Source organism: Arvicanthis niloticus, chromosome 1, assembly GCF_011762505.2.
Source record: "Arvicanthis niloticus isolate mArvNil1 chromosome 1, mArvNil1.pat.X, whole genome shotgun sequence".
Lineage (NCBI taxonomy): Eukaryota > Metazoa > Chordata > Mammalia > Rodentia > Muridae > Arvicanthis > Arvicanthis niloticus.
This window is the reverse complement of record NC_047658.1, coordinates 119,126,362-119,132,909: the sequence shown is the minus strand read 5'-3', so window position 1 is coordinate 119,132,909 and position 6,548 is coordinate 119,126,362.

Here is a 6,548-nt window from a genome sequence, read left to right as displayed (position 1 = left end):
CACGATGCTACTTTCTCTTTATTTGGGTGTCAGTGGAAAGATCCTGCTTCCAGGGGCCTTCCCAGATGTTCTGAGGTTAGCAGCTGCCCAACTGGATTCTCACTATCATTCGCACAGGTCACATTGTCTCAGCTCAACCTTGGTGGCTTAGTTACTGTTTTATGCTCTGCCCCATATGGGGTGGGAAAGGACTTACTATTGGTGCAGGAACATTTGAGAACCACTTGCCATTCATTCCTAGTACTTCCCAGTGCTTAGCAATGACAGCCATTCATTAAGTATTGATTGACTGAATGAATGAGAATGAGAGTGGCTTAAGCATCAGCAAGAAGAATGTCAGAAAGCTAAAAGCTAAAATAAACAGCTTTGCTAAAAACCGGAGTCACCATCAAACACATGGGCTTTAAACTTGTGTGTGCAATTTTGTTTTATTATTTTGTATGCATATGTATATATATATATATATATATATATATATATATATATAAAATTTTAATTTTATGTGTATTAGTGTTTTGCCTGCATGTATGTCTGTGAGAGGGTTCCAGATTCCCTGGAACTGGAGTTACAGACAGTTGTGAACTGTCATGTGGGTGCTAGGAATTTAACTGGGTCCTTTGGAAGATCAGTCAGTGCTCTTAACTCTCAACTCCCTGTTTGCTTGGTTTTTGAGGCAAGGTCTCAATGTAGGCCAGGTTGGTCTGTAACTCACACTATGTAGCCAAGGATAACCTCAAGCTTCTGACCTTCCCACCTCCACCTCTAGAGTACTAGAACTGTAGGTATGTGTCACCATGTCCAATATATGTGGTGCTGGTCATTGAATGCTGGACCTTGGGCATGCTAGGCCACCACTCTACAAATTGAGCTACAATCCAAACCTGTTTTTTTATTCGTTTATTTATTTTTAAATATATATTTATTTTTATTTTATGTGTGTGAATATTTTACATGTATGTATGTATGTATGTATGTATACCACATGAGTGCCTGGTTCTCTCAGAGGTCTGAAGAGGGTATCAGATCTACTGGAGACAGAGTGACAGACAGTTGTGAACTATCATGTGCGTGCTAGGAACCAAACCAAACCTTTTCTCTGGCTAAGCAGCCAGGACTCTACATTTTTGAGCCATCTCTCCAGCCTTTCATCCCAGTTTTTAACATTTTATACCAGGGAGGAACCCCCAGCTGTGACAGAGAAGAAGAATCCATAGATTCACTGTAGAGAGGAATAATATAGTCTGACTAAGATAGACAGAGGCAAGGTCAGTAATGGAGGCACATACTTTCGACCCCAGAATTCAGGAGGCAGAGGCAGGTAGATCTCCATATGATCAGAGCCAACTTGGCCTACATAGCAAGAGAAAAGAAAGGAAGGAAGGAAGGAAGGAAGGAAGGAAGGAAGGAAGGAAGGAAGGAAAGAAAGAAAGAAAGAAAGAAAGAAAGAAAGAAAGAAAGAAAGAAGCAATGAGGCAGAGTCGGGGACAGAAAAGGCAGTTCTCCCAACAACCCATCTCTTCTCTTGCAGGATGTTTCAGGATCCTCTGACACCAATATGTGGCAATGAAGCTCAGGTCACGTAAGACCCAACTCCTTCCTTCATTAGCCATGGAGGGAGCAAAGGTGATAAATGCCAGTTCCAGAAGATGGAGACAAAGTGATAACACACACTTGATGCCAGCCATCTTCAGGATCCAGGAAGAGAATGTTTTCTCTTCTGCTTAGAGAAATCAAAATCAACAAAAAAAACCATGGTGTTGGGCATAATGGTGTACCCCTGTGAATCCAACTCTTACCAGCCTGTGCAATGAGGATTCCCGAGTGCCTGGGGGTATAAAGGGAAGGGAAGGGAATGAACACGCCCATTCTTAAGGGGTGGGGTCCAAGTTACAACGCAGTTCTTTACTTTGTTGCCACAGGAGACTTGGTTTTACTCCCTTCCCACCACCGCTAGGAGAACCTCTAACAAGTGGAACAAGAGCTGATAGTTGAGCCTCATGTTCCTCCCCAGTGTTTGGACTAGTCAGAACTCCATTGTTCAACCTTGATGAAACCCTCCTGTGCCCACCCAGAGCTTCCTCTCTAGATCTACACTTTCTACACTTCCTGGCTCACTCTGCCCTCTACCCAGCTTCCAGCTCCAATCCATCTGTATTTTGACCCATGCTGTTCCTCAAGCCTAGAACTTTCCATGACTCATTACTATGGTCCCCCAGGATTTGACCCAGTAGTCACCTTTTATTAAAAGTCTCCCCTAATTTCTCCAGGGAGGATGGGTTACCCCTCAGAGCACCCATGATGACTCATGTCATGCTATCTGTTCATCTGTCTATTTCTCCAGGGGATTAGAGACTTTGGGGAACAGGGGTTACATTTTCTTTTCTGCGCCTCAGCACCTAGGGACATGCCCAGCACATGGTAACCACATCCTCTCCAAGAGAGAAATTCTGGAGGTTGACCAACATGAAAACAAGCACAGTCAGAACCCTTTACGATCGATCCTTTTTTTATTATCTGAAAACTACAGGAGAACCATACCTACATTAGAATTCTTTGTAAGCATTAAAATGAGATAACCTAGTCCTGTGGCTGACATGTAATAGAGGGCAAATAAATATCTGTACCTCAATTAGTGTGGTGATTACCTGTGTCAACTTGACAGGACTTGAATCACCTGGGGAGAGAGTCTCCATGAAGGAGAGTCTACAAAGGGTTGGCCTGCAGGCATTTCTGTGGGGATTATCTTGTGATTTAAATAATGTGAGGAATTCCAGTTCATTGTGGGTGGTGCCTTTCCCTAGGCAGGGTGTCCTGAACTCCACAAGAATAGAGAAACCAAGCTGAATACAATCAATTAAGCAAGCAAGCCTCAATCCATTTGTTTTTCTCTGCTCTTGACTGTGGATATGGTATGAACACTTGCTTTGAGCTCCTGTCACTGTGACCTCTCTGCTATGATAGACTGTAACATGGAATTGTGAGCCCCCAAAACTGTTTTTGTTCCCTAAGCTTTTTTTGGGTGGGGGAGGTGGTATTTTGTCACAGTTCAAGAAATTAAACTAGAACAGTTCATCTCAAGCTTTATACTGAAAGATATAGGGAATTTATGAAAAATATAGAAAGTTTTTATGACCCATAGACCTGAGCAAAAGAATGCAGGTTCACTAGTCCCAAGGAAGTGGAACTAAATGTAAGATTTCAGGCCTTCACTGCCCTGGGATACATTCTGGGAGGAGTACATTATCCCTGAGTCAGAGGACACTTGCTGGATTAACATTCAAGAGAGGAAGGGAGTGACTAATTAACATTTCTTAGACCTCAGGGAAGAGAACCCACCTGCCGGTGGGGAAGGCCCAAAGCGGGAAGACACATTCCTGACCACAAAGAAAGATGCAAGTCATCTGGGTGGTCCCAGGAACTGGCTGACCACAAGATGAATGGTTGGGTGAGGTTACATCCTTACAAAAGATAAGTGTATAAGATGTTTTCCGCATGACCCTGACTAAATTTGGGTTGGGACCTTTTAAGTCTTTCTACTGTTTTTATGTTATGTTTCCTTGGTAACCCCCTCACGCCCCCCCCCTTGGTTTGTGGTTCTGCCCTTTATAAGCCCTCTACTCCCAGCCGACTGGGTCGACACTCCTCTGCTCCTGTGTGGGTCACGAGTCTTGGCCTCAGTCGACTGACCCCGAAATATACCTCATGCTGTTGCATCAAGAATAGTGTCTTGTGAGTTTTGGGGTAGCTGTGAATTCCTGAGGCTAGAGGGAAGTCCTCCCTTGGAGGGGGTGGGTCTTACAATACATCTTAATGAGCTTCTGTACAGCTAGAATGACCATTGAGGCTATGGAATTTCTGTTAGGGTTTTATACTTTGGATATCAGTTACGTTTTTATGGCACTTATCAACAAAAAATTATTATGACAGAGTTGATATTCACCTACAAAATAATGAAATTAGATTAAAAACTTTCATCTTATTTAAAACTCAGAAATGGATCAAAGATATTAATCTAAATTCCCAAATGCTCACACTTCTAGATCAAAACATAGGAAGCATTTCTGTGATATTGGGGTAGGCAAGAACTTTCTGAATAGCCCAGCAACTAGCCTGAAGTACCAACAGACGCCACCACATGAAGTTAAAAAGTCTCTGCACAGCAAAGGAACCAGCAACAGAGCAAACAGACAGCCCAAGGAATGGGAGAAAATCTCTATAAATTGCACTTCAAGGACTGATACTCAGAATTTATAAAGAATTGCAGAAATCAAAATACTAAGATAAAACTTCTAATCATTAAGTGAACTAGTGAAATAAACAGTTTTCAAAGGAAGAAACATGTATAGCCAATAACTGTTTTGGGAAGTGTTCTATACTCCCAGTCATCAGATAAACACAAATTAAACCACCTTGAAATACCATTCACCCCAGTCAGAATGGCTGCCAACACGAATTTATCTGTCAATAAATTGTTGCAGAGGCTGTGGTGGGAAAAGAAACCTTACCTACTGCTGGTGAGAATGCAAAGTAATGGAACCATTGTGGGGACCAGTGTGGACAGAAAATGAAAAGAATTACCATATAACCCCGTTATTGCCCTCCTGGGCATGCACACAGAGATGTCTATAACTTATTAAATATATCTGCTCACCCATGTTTATTGACGCTCTATTTCTGATGGCAAGAAAATGGAATCAACCTAGGTGTCTATCAACAGACCAATGGATAATGAAAATGGTGTACATATAAAATGCAAAGTTATTTAGCTCCAAAAGAAAAAAAAGTCATGAAAATTTCAGGAAAATGGGTAGATTTAGAAAATATAATATTAACTGAGATCACCCTAACCCAGGAAGAAAAAAACCACATGTTCTCCCTCATATGTGGATCTTAGCCTATATAATTCATACTTGTATATATGTAACAGCTGTAAGAGTATATCATAAAAGAGCAGAGATCAAGAAATGGTAACATTAGATGACAAAGAAAGACAGGATATAGGCAAAAAGACAAAGAAGTCATGGAAGAGAATAGAAAAGTATTTTTCTCATACAGCCCAGGACCACCTTCCCAGGGAATGGTGCTACCCACAGTGGGCTGGGCCCTGCTCCATCAATTCACAATCAAGACAGTCTCCTACAGATATGGAGAGTGCAATCTAATCTAGGCAATCTGTCAATCGAAAATCCCTTCCCAGGGGCTCTAGGCAGTGTCACATAAACATTTAAGCTAACCCTGTCAAGAGTACTCTTTATGACCAGAAGACCTTTGTATCAGTTTCTTGTATTATTGCTGTTGACAAAACACCTGACAAAAGCATCTTAAGGAGTGGGTTGTTTTGGTTTGTGGTTTGAGGGTACTGTCTACACTCTACCATGATGAGGCAAGGTGGCAGGAAAGTGCAGCTGGTTACAGCAGGTTACTTTCTGTCTGCAGTCAAAAAGCGGAGGGGATGAACTTTGATGCTTAGCTCCTTTTCTGTGTGTTTACTCAGTTCCAGACACTAGCCTAAGGAATAGTGACGCCCATTCAGAGTAGGCCTTTCCTGCTCCATTAAACCTTTCTGGAAACACCCTCATAGCCATGCCCAGAGGTATGTTTTCTAGGTGATTCTAAATCCAAACTAATGACAGTGAGATTAATCTCTGTCTGCCACAAGCTCCACCTCTTAAAGTTTCTACTACCTTCCAACAGCTCCAGGAGCTGGGCGGATCCTGGGGGACATTAACTGCACAGATGTTTGCTGTGATCATTGAAAATGTCTCCAGGTACAACTTTCCAGGAGGCAAAATCATTCTCCTGTAAATAAATGGATGGAGTAGATAAATATCTGCCGAATGATGCCTTAAATCTCTGCTGTTTGAAATCAAGTCTGTGGTCATTTGTTATGGAAACCTAGGCCATCAGTTCTCAGCCTTCCTAATGCCACGGCCCTTTAATATAGCTCTTCATGTTATGGTAACCCCCCCAACCATAAAATTATTTTTGTTGCTAATTCCAACTGTAATTTAATGTAAATATCTGTGTCTAAGGAGACAGCCTCCAAAGGGGTCATAACCCACAGGGTGAGAACCACTGACCTAGGGAATGGCTGCAGAAGGGTTAGGGTACCACTGGGTGTGGCCTCACCATTGGAGTTGTGACCTAAGGTTTAAATGCCTAGATGGGAAGTTACAGGGAACCATTGACATTGGCACAGGCAATGGTGATTCCATATGCAGATTGTTAATGCAAAACATGGCTGTGTCCTCACTGGGGATAAGAGGTAATTTGTCATTTTCTTCTTTTGTGTGTGTATTATGCATGTTTGTAGGCATATATAGGGGGACATATTGAGGGGTAATGTTCATACATGTAGAGGTTTAAGATTGATGTTGGGAATCATTCTCCATGGTTCTTATTCACTGAGGCAGGGTCTCTCAATCAAACCCAGAGCTCACCAATATGGCTCCTCTTAACAGCTAGTTTGCTCTGAGGTCTTATGAGTCTGCCAACTAAAGCTGAAATTACAAGCAGGCTGCCACCCCCACCTGACATTTACAGTGGGT